Genomic DNA, 19,271 nt, shown 5'->3' on the forward strand with positions numbered 1-19,271 from the left:
TTGCTTGTAGTTCTCAAGAATAACTAGAATGTGCTGGGAATGGGAATATAATACCCTGAGATAGAGAGCAGCTGCCTGGAGCAGTCTAGGCCTTGTCCCTGTCTCTCTTAGGGAGTATCACATCTTGAGTTAGGGAGAAATTGCTCAGGGAGAACAGGCTTTGTTCCTCTTTGCTCTGGAAGCAGTATATTCCTTCAAAGCCTTAGTGCAGTGAGTGACATTGCCCTTGAGGTATGTAACCCAGGGTGGGCTGCTGTTTAGGTTCCCTCAGCTGTGATACAATTGTACCATGCTCAGTCCAGACTCATTCTGCTCTGGGTATCTTTCTTGAGTCTTAGGGGACTTGCTCACAATGAATCCTAGGCTTCTTTTGTTCCTTGCTGCCTAGCTGTAAAGAAAAAAAAAGCCATTACTTTTGCACCAACCTAATAATAAATCCACTCCACATAACTCGTGTATGAATAAGCATGTTATGTCTCACCAGATTCAGACAAGGTGGTAACCAGTGCACAGTGAAACTGCTTGACAAAAGGGCCTTTATTTTTGGTATTAAGGGACAAAATATTTACTCTTTACCGTTTTTCCAAAGTTAAACGAATAAGAGTCATGGGTACCAGAACAAAGGCCATTATTCACGTTGGGGATGGGAGTATGGGTAAATTCATCATTATTAAACCCTTATTTGCTTAAGTTTGGATCCTGAGCAAGGCCATACTAGGAACTGGGGATATAAGAGGCACAACCCACGATTTCTTAGGATTTTTTAGTACTTTGCTTTCTAGTTGAGAAGGGAAACACCTATACAGAAACTTATGAATCACAACAGGAACAGGATATGCACACAGCAGAAAGAGGGCAGGGGAAACAATAAGTGTTTTAGATATCCAGACTGGGGAGGATAATTATCGACTATTGGGTTGGAGGGAGTTTCATGGAGGAGGCTGAGTGTGCGGTGACTTTCAGTGATATTTTCTTTTCATTAATTTTGCAGGGAACAGGGCAAGCACTTTCACTGTGCATACTAAAGCTGTTTCTTCTCCTTCTCCTTCTCCTTCTCCTTCTTCTCCTTCTCCTTCTCCTTCTCCTTCCTTCTTCTTTCTTCTTCTTCTTTCTTCTTCTTTTTTTTTTTAAAGCACATTAAACATTTCTCATTTTAGCCAAGCCAGTTGAACTTGGTAAAAGTGGTTGAGATGGTGCACCAGAAGCCAGGGAATATTGTTTTGCTCAAATGGTGGGGAGTGGGGTGGGAGGCTAAACAGGATTCAGAGAGCCACTTGTTGCAGAGCTCTGCCCTGCCCATGCTAGCCCGTCTCCTAGGTTGCATTCCTTTTCTGAACCATGTGACCTTACGGGGCTCTGTAGAGAACTGCCACTTGCTTCCAACTCTCTGGGTGCCATCATGATGGGAACAGGCCAAGAGACTGTGAAGTGAGTACATTTATAAGATCTTTCTTCCATTCGTGCTGGAGGGGGAGAATGGCTTGCGTCTCCCTTAGAGGAACTTTGCCCACCTGCCGCCTACAGACACTGCTTCTCACCAGCTCACTTACGTAAGAAGTGTACAAAGTGGTAGAAGCTGAGTCACCTATCAACTATATTCAGAAATTGATGGTGTTCACTTTTGACAAGAAAATCTCACTTTTTGCCTACTGTCAGATTTCTTAATGATCTCTTAGAGATTCAGAATTGTGACCTGACAACTGTTTGTTTGCACAAGAAAACTCACTGCCTCCTTTCTTTTATGCTTTGTCAGTCAAACTGATGCTTGAAATTTTTAGTCATGATGTAAGCTGCTTACAAGATGAGGAGAACTTGGGAATTAAGCTTTTTCACAGAAAGTTTAGTCACCAGAGTGAGCCCTCAAACTCTGAATATGAAGGAAAGCAAAACTGGGGCCCTTGGCATACCCCAAGGGTAACATTTTCCAACATTGCTGAGCAAAGAATTGGATCCAGGCTAATGCTCTTGGTATTAAATCAGACTAACAAATATGCACAATTTTGAATAGGTAAAAACTGCCACACTGCCTTGACATGGATCATTCCTATTCCATTCTATTTGTAGTATGATATGTTTACTAAGCTCTCTTATATACATATTATTTTAAATTTACAAATTAATAAAACATATTATTAAAATAGACAATATTTACTTTTAAGTATACCTTTACTTTCTTTTCTAAGATAGCTATTTTAAATCATGGTTTATTTAAAGCATGGTTGCTGAAGTATGACTTCCAGAAAAGTAAACTCAAGACTCTCATGAAAATACAAACATGCATTAAAGGTCTTGTTAAATTCTTTAATGAGGAAACTAATGAGAGGTTCAAACCTGTTCAAAGAAGAATTTGAAGAACATACAATTATATATCTTAAATACATATGCACATGTATATATAAACACATACACACAAGAATGCTGAAATAAATTTGCTACTGTATGATTCAAAATTGGTTAATGGTCTATAAGGCAATAAAATATAATGTAATGACGTATGTTTAGGGTCATCTACAATGTGGAAATGAATATTTCTACCAACAGAATTCATTTGCATTGTTACGGACAAAAATCACTTGCATTACCTTCCATTTTCTACAACTCGACTTCTACCCCTACCGAGTTCACAAATAGCCTAATTGTTACAATTACATACAATCAAAAGTACGTCATTCAATAGAATCCGATAACCTCTGGAGTCTGTAACTCCACCAAAAGAACATCTTTTTCCCATTTCCGACTCTTGGACAATTTTCCTGACATTACATTTATTTCCATATCTGAATTTGGGGAGAGGTAAATATTTTTTTAGGTGCCATTCTGGAAGCAAGCATGAGCTGTTGCACATACTTACAAATTTATTAATGTGTGGCTAAAATTAAGTCCTAATATTACATGTGCTGCCTTGACATGTAGTAAAACTGAGAGGGCCTTGAATGGCTTAGCCACAAGTTTCCCTCCTCACTTTGCTCCCATGGATAAGGTCCCCTATCAAACAACCCTTTTTATCAAGGAAACCAGGGACAGTTCCTGCTTATCCCTGAGTAGAAGATTTCAGTTCCTTGCCAGCCCATATGGTAATTCAAATGAGCCAATGTGATCCTCCCATGGGATCCAGAGGGGCACCTCAACCTCTTTAAACTACTAAGCCTGCCTCCCTCACTTCCTGATTGTTCACTCTGTTCCCCAGTGCAACCCCCAGTGGTCCTGTGTGGTTCGTCTGTTTCCACTGGTCTGTGATTATATGCAACTAACAAGTACTGTCAATATCATCTGTCCTGTTTCAGGTGTTGGATGTTCAACCATCCCTATCACCTGAGGGTGGAAATCCTTCCTTCACCAGAAGAGTGAATAGGAGGTGATTACAACCTTATTATGGAGAGCTGAATCAGAGCAGAACAGGGGAAGGGAAAATCATCTGAGGGCAAAAAGATCTAGGTTCAGCAGAAAGGGGTAGAGAGATTTATGTTATTGGCTGAAAGCATGCTTTAGATAGAAAACATTTTATATGTAAATATTGGAAACAAAGGGCAGAGTTAAGCTTTTTCAGGCACCTGAAAGGTTTTTCAAAATGGCTGGAGTGTATGCAGAGTGCAAAACAGTGATTGTTTAGAGATAGGATATAGCGATGACAGCTGAGTTTAGGAGTTTAGACTTGATCTTAAATGTAATGGAAACAATGGAAAGGGTGTGACACAATCAGATTTGTTTTGAAAAAATTGTTTTAGCTTAATAGAGAGTAAAGGTTGTTTTGACTGGAGTTTGGGAGCCAATTAAAGATCATTAAAGCAATCTGGATATAAATATGGTGTCTTCTTCAAAAGTAAGGATACTAGAAATAGAAATAATTGGACTGATGGATGATATTGAGGAAGTAGGATTTAGAGCATTTAATGATGAATTGGATGTGGGTAGGGGTGTCATATTTATCAAATAGAACTACATGATGTACATTTGAATTTCAGATAAATCACTGTTTTAAAATATAAGGTCAATATTTAGGATAGATACTAAAAATTATTTATTGCTTAACTGAAATTCAAATATAGCTGGAAACCTGCAATTTATCTGGCAACCCTAGATATGTGGTTGAGGAAAATGAAAGAGTTGAGGATGGGTCCTGGGTTTTGGAAATAAGAAGTTGTTGGGGGCAAAACAAGGGATTTTCATTCCCCAGAATTTCAATGCTTATTGCAAATCTATCAATTTCTTATGGATAAAGAAAACTTATATCAAAACACATCTTCCTGAAGGTAATTTTACATTTTTGCCTTCCTAATGAGACATGGTATATTTTGAAATTTCTTTATCTCCGGGAGAAAATAATGGGAACTGTGAGGAAAAGAATGGCATGGGCAATGGGAAGACCAAGGTCCCAGCATAAGTGGTAGATGCTGAGGAAGAGAAGAAGTATGTTGTGGAGTAAGTGAGTGGGGCCTGAGTTGAGAAGATACGGGCCTTGGATTTTTAAGCTGTCAAGTGTCTGGTTATGCTGGTCTCTGCTTTTCATTATGGATGTATGTGAGTTTTACTTTCTATTAAGGGAAGTGGCTCTAGTCAACACTGTGCCAGAGTTTCTTAATTTTCAAAGGTGAACAAATGAGATTCTGGACGTTAAATCTCAGCATCTTAAGGTAATGGTTCACAGAAATTAATTTGGGAGGAATCATAGACTAAAAAGTAAAAGGTAGGGCTGGGCGTGGTGGCTCACTCCTGTAATTCCAGCACTTTGGGAAGCTGAGGTGGGTGGATCACTTGAGGTCAGGAGTTCGAGACCAGCCTGGCTAACATGGTGAAACCCACTCTTTACTAAAAATATGAAAATTAGCCAGGCATGGTGGTGGGTACCTGCAATCGCAGCTACTCGAGAGGTCGAAACAGGGGAATTGCTTGAACCCGGGAGGTGGAGGTTGCAGTGAGCCGAGATTACACCACTATACTCCAGCCTGGGTGACAAGAGTGGGACTCCATCTCAAAAAAAAGAAAAAAAGAAAAAAAGAAAAAAAGAAAAAAAGGTAAAAGCTAAACCTACAGAGCTTCTGGGAAAAAACATTAGAGTGCATCTTCATAATCATGGCACAAAGATTTCTTAAATGGGATGAAGAATAAAGAGAAACCATAAAAATTTATAGATTGAATTTATAAAAATTAAAATTCTATTTATCAAAGACATCATTAAGAAAATGGGGATAAGACAGATTGAGAAAATATTAAAATACATCTATCTGCCAAATAACTTGTATTAAGAATATTTTAAAAACTCCAAATCTCAGTAATAAAAGACAAACCTAATTTAAAATAGGGGAAAAAACTGAAAGAGATACTTCACGAGAGAAATTTATGAATGGCCAATAAACTCATGGAAAGGAAGTCAATATCATTAGTGTTCAAGGAAATGTATTTTCCTGAAGACTACAATGAGATAGCACTTACCCACAAGAAAGGCTGAAATTAAAAGGGCTGACAGTACTTTTGACAGAGTCTTGGAGTGACTAGAACTCATATATGCTGGTTGGGGAATAAAATGGTACAAACACTTGGGGCAATAGTTTGGCAGTTTCTTATAACATTAAACATATATTTACAATATGACTCAAAGATTCTTTTCCTATGTATTTATATGAGAGCAATGAAAACATACACTCATAAAAAATTTATCCAAGAATGCTCATTACAATTTTGTTCACGATAACCCCAAACAGAAAAAATCCAAATATCAATCAACTGGTGAATAATTAAACACTGTGTGTTATGATCATACAAAGGGTACCACTCAATGATAAAAGGAACAAGCTGCCTATATGTGGAACAACATGGATGCATTTCAGAAACTTTATGTAGAGTGAAAGAACAAACCCAGGGAACATTCTGTGTGGTTCTCTTTATGTAACATTATAGAAATAAAAACAGAGGCAACCACCTCTGAGGCAGTATGGAGTGAGATAGACTGGAAAAAGGAAGGAAGGAAACTCTAAGTTGATGGAAATGTCTGTGTCTTCATTGGGTGGTAGTTATGTAAGTATACACATTTGTCAAAATTTATTGAACTATATACTAAAGAACCATGCATTTTATTGGATGTAAATAATACCTCAATTAAAAAGATAAAAAAAATTCACAGTGATGGTGATGGTTAATTTTACATATCAACTTGACTGGGCCACAGGATGCCCAGATAGCTGGTTAAGCAGTGTTTCTGGGTGTATCTATGAAAGTCTTTTTGAAACTGAGTAGTATTTGAATTGGTGGACTAGGTAAAAGCACAGTAAAACAGAGCCATCTGCCTTACTCAGTCTACCACTGGCATCATCCAACCGGTCAAGGGCCTAAATGGAACAAAGGGGAGGAGGAAGGTTAAATTCACTCTCTGCCTGACTGCTTGAACTGGGCCATTGGTCTTCTTCTGCTCTCTGCTCAACTCTCAGGTCTTCAGATTATACCACTGGCTTTTGTGGGTCTCCAGCTTGTGGAATGCAGATCATGGTGCTTCTCTGCCTTCATAATCATGTGAGCCCATACCTTATAATACCGTATAATAAATCTCATTATATCTATTGATATCTATTTTGTATGCTGGCTTCACCTAATCTTATCCAGGTTCCTAAGCTCAGTGCTCTATGACCATGTGGATAAAAATATATATGTAAAAGTGCTTGATAGAAGCCCAAGTGTTAAGTACTCAGTAAATATCAGTTATTTTTTCTTTCTCTTTGTGTTACTGTCCTGAATGGTGACTAGTTAACTAGCTTGAAGAATTTGTCCGGGTCAAAGAACACAGGGTTGATATCAGCCACATAGAATCAACCCAATGGTAACTAAAAAGAGTGAGTCTTAGAAGAAAGTTTAAGTATTTTTAAGGAGCTTTGTGCTTAAAAGTTATGTTGTGTCATTTTCAAATATTTTTTCTGATTAATTACTGTATTTTAAATCAATTAAAATCTTTTAAAAGATCTACTCAAAAGCATTTCTTCTGTAACAACTACTTTAAGCAACATTTTTTTCCCCTTAGGATATTCTTCCCAAGAATAAATCTCTGCCCTGTATTCTGTAGAAGACATTTTAAGTATAGTTTTAGTAATTTAAAATATTCACAGCTTGTCAAGGAATGCTGAGCTAGGCATATCAGTTTATTAAGATAACTAAAGTGAAACAAAAATGAAAAAAAACATGGTTTTGTAACATTGAATCAATATTAATGTGATCATGAAATGATGATCATATTATTTGCAGCTTAAACACTCAATTCAAATATTTCTCATATCTCTAGTGAGATTTTCCAAGAGATATAAAAGAGAAATCTTGTTTTACAAAGATTCCAATAGCATGAGTATTTCTTTAATAGAGTTGACAATGTCCTTCATTTTGGTAAATTTAAAACTTATAAAATAACCACTCTACCAAATGAGGAACAAGAGACATCTTATTTCAGTTTTAAATATTATACCATTTCTCCTGCAATAAGTAGTCAAAAATTGGAGAGAGACTATGTTTTCCTTTTTTATTTAACAGTTTGATAAATGTTATCTGATTTTGCATGGATGAAAATTAGTAAATTAAAAAATTATGTTTCTGCACACACTTCTGTTTTAAAACCTGTATATTCAATATTTCCTACGATCTTCAGACTCAAGTAAAATGATATAGTAAGGAAAGAAACACAGCATGTACAAAAACAAGAGCCCAGGGTCAAATGTGAGGATGAGAACATAAACCTCTTGGAAGTTAAAAAGGAATTGAGGTGAGCTTTGAGCTTCAACAGTGCATAAAATGGCTCCTATTAACTGAATTTCAAGAGACTGGGACACTCCAACTGACTGTTGATTTATAGCTATTTAAGTTTACTCTCTGTCACCATTCTGAGCTTACTATTTTTCATTGATTTTCAGTGGGGGTTTTTCTAGATATATAATGGTATCATTGATAATTGCAATGGTGCTTCCTTCTACCCTTTAATAGTTTTATATCTCATTTAGTTTTTAATGCTACATTTCATCAGCTAGCATTTGTAGGAAAATGTTAAATAATAATAAAAATTATAGGCATCTTTGTCTTTTGCTGTCTTTAATAAGATTAATGTTTTAATCTCACCATTAGGCATGACTTTATTTTATTTATATATGTATGCATATTTACTTTCATATTATATATACGTTTTTATCCTGAGATTAAAAAATATAACTAAGAATGGAAGCTAAATTTTACAAATTAAGTTTTCAGTACCTGCTAGGAGCATATAATTTTCTTCTTTTGATTTACAACTGTGACAAATTATAAGTTTTACTACAAGATTCTATTTACAGATATTTTACTCAGGATTTAAAAACCCATAGTCAATTTTGTATTACTAATAGATTTTACATAAAGAATTTATTTTCTTTCTGTAAGATAAAAAATAGCTTAAATAACACAAGACTTTTATATCAGCATTTGAAGAAATTTACCTCTGAAACTGCCTGTCGCCTTTGTAAAGTAGTCTTCGATAAGATTTTCAGTTTACTCTATAATTATATAATTTTCAATGAATTTATTAACTTATTTAATAGTGATATTGAACTTGTATTAGCTTGTTTTCACAAAATGTTTAAGATAGGTAGTGTAAACATTAAGAATTCAATGTTATATTTTATAATAATGCCACAATTTAATTGTATTAATAAAAAGCTATTGTTTCATTATATTCCACATTCATATTGAGTGGATTAAAATCCTGGGTGCAACATAAAGTCAAAAAACTGAATACTGTAGCATGTTGAAAACATATTTCTGTCCAAAACTTGGGCCATGAGTCCCTTTGAAAACTGTTAGTGTGTTTTACACACACACACACACACACACACACACTTAATCGTCTGCCCTTATACAGTGTCCTGGCATATAGTTGTTGTTCAATAAATGTTTGCTACTTTGTAAAAACATATGAATGAATCAGCTGATATAAACACAGATTTTATTTTATTTTATTTTATATATTTTTTTCCCACAGTGGAAGATCATTGTACAGGGACTCTTGCTGGTGCTATCTCAGTCCTGGGAGTTACAGAGAGTGACCAGGACAAGTATCCCTGTACTCCTTTCTCTTAGAAGCTGCAAAGCACATCACAGTGGGAGCAGGTGCTGAACTTTCTCTGATTTTTCCTGCACAGCTTAATCATCTTTAGGGAGAAGAATAAAATTGTCTCGTTAAGAGTAAAAGAAACAAAGGGAAGGTTAAAAGAAGCAGTAAAATGTTAAGTTTTTATCTTTGGGAGGAAAATATGTTATTAAATGTAGGCTTAATAAAAAACATCATCAGATAGGTGAATAGCAATATCTTTTTTAGACTCTTAATTATCGTAATAAAAAGTATCCTTATGTTTATGTAACAACAGAAAGTCATGTTTATGTAACAACAATAAACATTAATAGCTAGTTGATTCTCTTTTCTCTCTCATTTATTGCACATGCTAAAAAATGAGAAACAACTAGCTATTTAATCCCCAGTTTGCACATAGATGAACTGAGGCTCAGAGAGAATATATTAGTAAGCTGTACATGCTTTACCTGGAAGCTGGGTTTTGAATTTACTCTTGGCTGGCTTCAATGCTATGCTTTTAGATGTAGTATAAAAGATACTTTGATTATTTTCTTTAAGTTATAAAAATGTGTTTAAACCTTTTCTTTGGGTCTCCTAGAAATCACCCCAGTAACCTTCCCCGAATTTCATGACTTCCTCAAAAATCAACTGAACATACTCAGTTTCAGGAAGACAGCTCTAATTTTTCCAGTCTCTTCAGCTTGTAAATTCTATATGCTTTAGCTTGCCTACTTCCATGACCATCCAGAATCAAATTTTGTTTGTATGACAAAAAGAACACTGGGTTTTTTTTTTTTTTGACTAATCAATCACCAATAACATTCTGGTTACTTTTGTAACTAATTTTATTTAAGGAAATAAATAAACACATTGTTAGTATGAAAAAATCAAATTGAAAACTATCAGTGTGTCCCAAATAATGATCACATGTAAGATATTTCAGTTTTTTGATAACACTTTCATCAATCTATGCTGATGTGATCTCCTTTTGCACATTTTTGGAGGAATAAATCACCTTTTCCAACCTGATTAGTTTCAGTTTTAGAATAGTAATTATTTATCTTGTTGCTTATAGCCATTTGTCTTCCCTTCTACAAAATATTCGTAGACGTTTTAAGCTAGTAATCTTCTTAAGAATTGAGAGCATAAGAGATCACACTGAGCCTGACATCAAAACATATCCAAGTGTTCCGGCCCATACAGCAGGGCTCCAAAGAATTTAGTGAATACACAGCACAAATAAACGTCACTGCCAAAGGCAGGTCTTGCAACATTTTAGGGTGGGTTGCATATTTTTTCCTGGAGTGATTTCTACTCATATGAGAGGGAGCAACTTTTCAATTCTTCTAAACAAAAATTTTATTTCCTGTAGAAATGGACTTATTTATCTAACCCCAAATGCATATATTTTGGAGTATAAGATATTGAAATATACAAGGGCTATTATAGATCAAAGCAAGGGAAAGTGACTGAATAAGACACAATAATAAAATAGAATAAATAATAATTTGTAATAATCATATACTATATATCTGTATTATACTTATAAAATAGAAAATTAAAAATTATACGGTATATATCATGTATTATAGTAATATAAATAATAATAAATATAATAATGGAAATACTAACAGAAACAGAGCAAGGTAAGAGAGTTTGGTGGCTCATATAGTAATTGAGCTCAGAAGAGTCCCTTGTACGGTGAAATGGCAGTAAGGTGGAAATGTCATACTTGTATTGCACTTTTCATGTTCTGTTTTGCTGACTCTGATGATACTAATTTAGTCACTGTCTTCTAAAAATACAAAAGAACACATACAAAAAAGTAAAAATAACTAATATTGCATTACATTAAATCCCACAAAATTACGCAAAGAAAGAAATGAAACTATATCCTTTATAACTTTCCAGGTTTACCTACTGAAATAACCATTTTTTGTTTGTTTGTTTGTAATTTCTGATAATACCTCTTGTAGTGGCTACAGCCTCATCACCTGAAGCTCTGGCTTTTCCACGATCTGTAAATTTATTAAGAAGTACAACCTAAGCCGTAAATGGGGGCGCAGAGACAGTGCTCTACCTAACTATTCAAGTCATTGTTCCTCTGTCGCATGTGTGGGGGTTCTACACATACTTACCTACTTTCAACTGCTTGGCATTTGGGTTCCCTGTATCTGGACCAATTCCTTCTTTTTCTTTCTTGACGCATAAAACAGGTGCCAAAACTCAGCCTGTTGATCATTTCTGCTTGAGAAATCCTCCAGTTCTTTTCTCTGTCCATTGACTTCGGTGTGAGGAATAGTCTCCCAAAACACCTGCTTCTTTGCTGCCTTCAGTAAAAGCACACCGATTCTCTTTGTTCAAGGATTTTCTTGCAGTTTACTATGGGGCATGCTGAATTTTCAACCTAAATAAGAGAGAGGGTCTCTGAAAGAAAATTATATTTCTTAAAAATTGAGGTTTGCAATGAGAATATGTGTGCCATGGTAAACTATGTGTATATGCAGAGAGGTAAAGAAAGAGTACTTTAAAGGAAAAATAGGGAGGATTACACAACTGTTTTGGGACAATTATCCATCCATGGCCACAAGGATCAATAGGAGTGGCTCTACACTTTGGGAGGCCGAGGCGGGCAGATCACGAGGTCAGTATTTCAAGACCAGCCTGGCCAACATGGTGAAACCCCATCTCTACTAAAAATACAAAAATTAGTGGGCCATGGTGGTGCAGGCCTGTAATCCCAGCTACTTGGGAAGCTGAGGCAGGAGAATTGCTTGAACCAGGACCCGGGAAGCAGAGGTTGCACTGAGCTGAGATTGCACCACTGCACTCCAGCCTGGGCTACAGAGTGAGACTCTGTCTCAAAAAGAGTGGCTGCAGTCCAAGGTCGGACAAGCAGTTGCTGGGCAGATGTCCTCATAGAAGTATTTGTGTGTGTATGTGTAGGTTTGTGATAGCCTTTTTGCTAGGTTGTAATCTTTGCAGAGTCTTTGTGCTAATTGTTATCACTCATTTATGCATGAGAAATCTCCTTTCATGGCATTCCCCAGCTCTAGTGTGTGTGTTTGTGTGTGTGTGTGTGTGCATGTGTGTGTGTGTGTGTATGTATCATAGGTGACTCTATTTTGATCCTGACAGCTTTAATATTTCCTCTTTTGATCAAAATTTTTCCCCAAAAGCATCTCTAGCAAATCATCCTGTAGTTAGGTTTTAATTGTTCTTCAGTGCTGGGATGAATCTGTCTCTGGTTGCTGGTCTGGTTCCATGCTGAAGAGAGTGAATGACAGCTAGAAGCAGTGTTGAAACCCTTTTAACCACCTTTGAGCAATAAGGGAGATTTGAAGGGAGTGGTTCTCCGACTAAGTCTACTTGGAGTTCATTGTTAAGTTCAATTTTGTTGCTCTCATCTCAAAGTGCTGTACCAGCAGCATTATTCTGTTAAGAGTTGTACTTCAGCAAAAATTTAACAAGTAATAGATATAATGTTTAAAAAGGGAAAATACAAAGTAAAATTAATAGTAGTATTACAATCTTGGTTTGCAGATTGGTTTTGAGCCAAGTAGTTAGGCTTACAGGCAACCAATTGAATAAATCCATTGAACATTATCCTGCCAAGTGAAAAAGATAGGCATTAAGAGAGGAAAGAGTCTCATTATGATATGGAATCTTACTTTGACATCTTGGGAAGAGCTGTCTAGAGTGTGAAGCTCTCAAGTTCTTGTACTAGTTTGCAGTTTGAATGTCTCTGGTTATGTCATTAAGCAGTTTGGTGAACGTTTTGTATGAGCCACACATAAGGCACAAGACTTGTCTCTTAAAATTTATCTAGCTTCAGCTAATAGGGCTTCAAAAACAGAGACGCTTTCATTTTAGTATTTTATGAAATGAAGTTGGAAAGAGGAACCTAGAATAATTTAGGATTTGGTGTAGCCTACAGGCAGATAAAAAGAAATTGAAAATGATGCATAGGGCTACAGTCTAATAATAGGTATATTATAGTCTTTTAGGAACATAATGTTTTCTCTACATTGATCACATAGGAATCTCAGATTTAAAAACCTCAAGAGGGTTTTAAGAGGCCTCTAGAGGCTAGAAAGCCAACGCAAAACAGACTTTAGAGTCTAGCCAGAGTCTTAAGGTTTCTGGGCATGCCAGGAATTGACAGTTTTTATTCATTCACTGTAGGGTTATGAATTCTTGAAGTTAGACATTCAATGTACATTCTCAGATATAGCATTTTAATCAAAACCTTGGTAGTATTAACCAATGTTTCCAATTGTATCTTGTTATAAAGAATGCAGATTCTTATTAAACTTATGAAAATAATGATTTGTCCCCCCCCCCCCCCCAAAAAATAAACTCATGGATAACTTTTGAATTTTGGAAGAATCAAGTAGGAGAAAAAGGTAAATGTTTCCAGCTTTGTCATAAAAATGTGCTTTGTCGCCAAACATGATGTAAACAATAGATGTTTAAGAGAGAAAATTTCCCTAAATGTGAAAAACAGAACACTGAAGACCAAGAATGTTTGAAATAAAAGTTATAAAAACATTATCTCAGATGTTATTTCACATCATATAATTAACTTTTAAATTTTGTTTGATCTTAATTTTCAGTTGCAGGAACCCATCAATTTCTTTCTTAGAGTTCTGGAAAATTTTTATTAAGTTCATAAATCTTAGAGTTATTAGAAACTTATATTTAAGTGTGCTTGTTAGAGTTTTTTCCATCAATCTGAGTGCAAATACTTTTACTGAAAAAGAAAAACAATAACTGTGGGTGACAGGGACTTAAAATAGCAGTGGTTAAAAATCTAATGGAAGTTTAATTAGCAATTGACAGGGGACTTTGGTTATTTTTTATGGATACAACATAATTACCAGAATTATTTCTGATGTCATATCAGATTTTTAAGAATTTCATACAATTTGGAACATTTATATCAATAACACACCCATAAATGTAACTGAAAGAAGATCTAGTATTCCATCATTTGACAATACATCTCATATAATTTACCAAATAATATGAATCACTTATTATCTACACAAATGAATACATACATCCTTTGAAGATCTTCAGGGGACCAACAAGAAAGTCTCAAAGCTAACTTTAGGTTAAAAAGACTTAATTTTGAAATTTGATATTGGGGAAGTCTATGAAAGATGTACTTTCAAGCACTGTTAAGTGCTTAAAACACTTGATCAAAACAAGATCATAAGTCTTGGTGAAACAATAGTTACTCATTTAATCAGAGTTGTAATTAAAAAAAACTTCAAAAGCAATAAAGAAAGTTAAGTAGATGTAAAAAAACCTTAACTTTTTTAAAGCTCAATTTTCCTAAGTAATCAAAATCTAATAAAGACAACAAAGAAAATCATTTGGATAAAACACAAAATCTTTATTTTTTTAAGCCAATTGTTGTTTTATTGTTTTTCTCTTTTTTAAAACTTTTATTTTAGATTCAGAGGGTCCATGTGCAGGTTTGTTATCTGGGCATATTGTGAGATGATGGGGCTTGGGTTATGAATGATCACATCATCCGAGTAGTGAGCATGATACCCAATAGTTAGTTAACTTTTGTGACCATCCATCCTCTTCCCCCTCTAGTATTGCCCAGTTCTATTGTTGTCATCTTTATGTCCATGAGTACCCAATGATTAGCTCCCACTTATAAGTGAGAACATGCGTCATTTGGTTTTCTGTTCCTGCATAATTTGCTTAGGATAATGGCCTTCACCTGCATCCATGTTGCAGCAAAGAAAATGATTTATTCTTTTTATGGCTGCACAGGAGTCCATGGTACATATGTACCATATTTTCTTTTCTTCTTTTTTTTTTTTTTTTGAGACGGAGTCTCGCTCTGTCACCCAGGCTGGAGTGCAGTGGTCGAATCTCGGCTCACTGCAAGCTCCGTTTCCCGGGTTTACGCCATTCTCCTGCCTCAGCCTCCCGAGTAGCTGGGACTACAGGCGCCCGCCACCTCGCCCGGCTAGTTTTTTATATTCTGTAGTAGAGACGGGGTTTCACCATGTTAGCCAGGATGGTCTTGATCTCCTGACTTTGTGATCCGCCCGTCTCGGCCTCCCAAAGTGCTGGGATTACAGGCTTGAGCCACCGCGCCCGGCTGCATATTTTCTTTATCCAACCCACTGTTGAGGTATACTTGGGTTAATTACATGTCTTTACTATTGTGAATAGTGCTGAAATAAATGTGTGAGTTCCTGTGTCTTTTTGGTAGAATGATTTGTTTTCTTCCGGATATATACCTATTAATGGGGTTGCTGGTTCCAGTGGTAGTTCTGTTTTAAGTTCTTTGAGGAATCTCCAGACTGGTTTCCACAGTGGCTGGAAGAAACAGTATTCAAGCATTTCCTTCTCTCTGTAGCTTCACCAGCATCTGTTTTTTTATTTTTAATAATAACCATTCTGATTGGTGTGAGATGGTATTTCATTATGGTTTTGATTTATACTTCTTAGTGATGTGGAGCATTTTTCTTCATATGCTTGTTGGCCACATGTATGTCTTCCTTTGAGAAGTGTCTGTTTATATCTTTTGTACATTTAATGGGGTTACTTGTTTTTTCCTTGTTCAATTGTTTAAATTCCTTACAGATTCTGGATATTAGATATTTATTGAGTGCATAGTTTGCAAATATATTTTCCTATTCTATATGTTGTCTGATAGTTTCTTTTGCTGTGCAGAAGCTCCTAAGCTTAATCCACTTGTGAATTTTTATTTTTCTTGCAACTGCTTTTGCAGTTTTCTTCATGAAGTCTTACCAGGGCTGATGACCAGAATGGTATTTTGTAGGTTTTCTACTCAGGATTTTATTGTTTTAGGTTTTACATTTAAGTCTTTAATACATCTTGAGTTGATTTTTATATATGGTGAAATGTAGTTGTTCAATTTTAATATTCTGCATATGGGTAGCCAGTTATCCCAGCACCATTTGAACAGGGAGTCTTTCCCCATTGCTTGTTTTTGTCAGCTTTGTTGAAGATCAGATAGTTGTAGGGTTGTGGCTTTATTTCTGGGTTCTCTAACCTGTTCCGTTGGTTATGTGTCTGTTTTAGTACCAGTACCATGCTGTTTTAGTTATTATGGTCTTGTACTATAGTTTGAATTTGGGTAGTGTGATGTCTCCAACTCTGTTCTTTTCTCTTAGGATTGCTTTGGCTGTTTGGTCTCTTGTTTTGGTTTCAAGTAAATTTTAGAATTTTTTTCTAATTATTTGAAGAATGTCATTACGAGTTTGATAGGAATATCATTGAATCTATAATTTGCTTTGGGCAGTATGGTTATTTTAACATTATTGATTCTTTCTATCCATAAGCATGAAATGTTTTTTCATTTGTTTGTAGTATCTCTGATTTCCTTGAGTAGTGTTTTGTAATTTTCATTGCCGAGATTTTTCACCTCCTTGATTAGCCATATTCCTAGACATTTTAATCTTTTTGTGGCTGTTGTGAATGGGATTGTGTTCTTGATTTGACTCTCATCTTTGACAGTATTGCTGTATAGAAATGCTACTGATTTTGTACATTGATTTTGTATCCTAAAACTTTGCTGAAGTTGATTATCAAATCTTGGAGACTTTGGGTTTTCTGGGCATAGAATTATATCACCTATGAAGAGAGATAGTTTGTATTTATCTTCCTATTTTCATGCTTTTTATTTCTTTCTCTTGCCTCACTTTTCTGGCTAGAACTTCCAGTATTATGTTGAATAGGAGCAGTGAGAGTAGACGTCCTTATCTTGTCCCAGTTCTCAAGGGGAACATTCCCATCTTTTGCCTGTTCAATGTGATGTTGGCTGTGAATTTGTCATAGATAGCTTTTATTATTTTGAGGTATGTACCTTCAATGCCTAGTTTGTTTAGAATTTTCAACATGAAGGGATGTTAAGTTTATAAAAAGTCTATTCTGTATCTATTTCAGATGATCATATGTTTTTTGTTTTCAGTTGTGTTTATGTAATGAATAACATGTATTGATTTGCACATGTTGAACCAACCTTGCACCCCATGAATAAGGCCTACTTAAAGTTGGTGGATTAGCTTTTTGATGTGCAGTTGGATTTGGTTTGCTAGTATTTTGTTGAGGATTCATGCATTTATGTGCATTTATGTTCATTTATGTTCATATTGGCCTGAATTTTTTGTGTGTGTGGTGTCTGCTAGGTTTTGGTATCTAAATGATTCTGGCCTCATAGAATGAGTTAGAGAGGAGTCTCTCCCTTTCAACATTTTATAATTTCAATAGGACTGGTACCAGTTCTTCTGTATGCATCTGGTGGAATTTGGCTGTGAATCGTTCTGGTCCAGGTTTTGTTGTTTTCATGGTTGGTAGGCTGTTTATTACTGATTCAATTTCAGAATTTGTTATCAGTCTGTTCAGGTATTCAATTTCTTCCTGGTTTAATCTTAAGAGGTTGTCTGTTTCCAGGAATTTATCTGTTTCTTCCAGGTTTTCTAGTTTGTGTGCATAAAAGTGTTCCTAATGGTCTCTGAGGGTGTTTTTTTTGTTGTTTTTTTGGGGGGAGGAGGATCAATGATAATGTCCCCTTTGTCATTTCTGATTATGTTTATTTGGATCTTCTCCCTTTTCTTTCTTTATTAGTCTAGTTATAAGTCTATAAATATTATTTATTCTTTAAAAATTAACTTTTGGTTTCATTCTGATCTTTGAAATATCATGTTTTTTCTCATCTTCATTTCATTCAGTTCAGCTCTGATTTTGATTATATCTTTTATTCTGCTAGCTTTGGAATTGGTTTGTTCTTTTTATTCTGTTTCCTCTAGGTGTCATGTTAGGTTGTTAATTTAAGATCTTTTCAACTTTTTGATGTAGGCATTTAGCACTCTAAACTGGCCTCTTATCATTACTTTAGCGGTGTCTCAGAGATTCTGGTATGTTGTATCTTGTTTTCATTAGTTTCATTAGTTCTTGATTTCTGTCATAATTTCACTATTTACCCAAAAGTCAGTCAGGAGTACATTGTTTAATTTCCATATAACTGCATGGTTCTGAAGGACTTTTGTTATTGGTTTCTATTTTTATTGTCCTGTGGTTCAAGAGTGTGGTTGGCATGATTTTGAAAGTGTTTCTACTTTTTTGAGAATTGCTTTATGGCCGAGCATGTGGTCAATTTTAGAATATGTGTCATTTGCGCATGAGAAGAATATATATTCTGTTTTTGTTGGGTAGAGTGTTTTGTAGATGTCTTTAGGTGCATTTGGTCAAATGTCAAGTTTAGGTCCTGAATATCTGTTAGTATTCTGTCTTGGTGATCTGTCTAAAATTGTAGTGGGGTGTTAAAATCTCCCAGTATTATTGTGTGGTTATTAGGGTCTTTTAATAAGTCTCTAAGAATTTGTTTGATGAATCTAGGTGCTCCAGTGTTGGGTACATATATATTTAGGATAGCTTAGTCTTGTTGAATTCAACCCTTATCATTATGTAATGTCCTTCTTTGTTCTTTTTTACTGTTGTTAGTTTAAAATCTCCTTTATCCAATATAAAAATAGCATCCCCTGCTCTTTTTTGTTTGCATGTAGATCTTTCTGCAACCCTTTACTTTGAGCCTATGTATGTCATTACATGTGAATTGGGTCTCTTGAAGACAGCAGATGAATGAGTTTTTTTTTTTTTTTTAATCCCACTGGCAACTCTTTTTTTTTTAAAATAAGTATTTTATTTTTATTTTTTAAGTTCTAGGATACATGTGCAGAATGTGCATGTTTGTTACATAGAAAAACATGTGCCATGGTGGTTTGCTGCAACTATCAACCCATCACCTACCTATTAATCCCAGAATACATTAACTCTTTTCCCTAATGCTTTCCCCCCATCGCCCTCCTCTGACAGTGCCAGTAAGTGTTGTTCCCCTCCCCGTGTCCATGTGTTCTCATTGTTCAGCTTCCATTTATAAGTGAGAACATGTGGTGTTTGGTTTTTGGTTCCTGCATTATAGTTTGCTGAGGAAAATGACTTGCAGCTTCATCTAGGTCCCTGCAAATGACATTATCTTGTTCCTTTTTATGGCTGCATATTATTCCATGATGTATGTGAACCACATTTTCTTTATCCAGTCTATCATTGATGGGCATTTGAGTTGGATTCCATGTCTTTGCTATTGTGAATAGTGCTGCAATGAACCTATACATGCATGTGTCTTTATAATAGAATTATTTATATT

The sequence above is a fragment of the Rhinopithecus bieti genome, unplaced genomic scaffold (assembly GCF_001698545.2).
Source record: "Rhinopithecus bieti isolate Rb0 unplaced genomic scaffold, ASM169854v2 scaffold_1295, whole genome shotgun sequence".
In the NCBI taxonomy this organism is placed as follows: domain Eukaryota; kingdom Metazoa; phylum Chordata; class Mammalia; order Primates; family Cercopithecidae; genus Rhinopithecus; species Rhinopithecus bieti.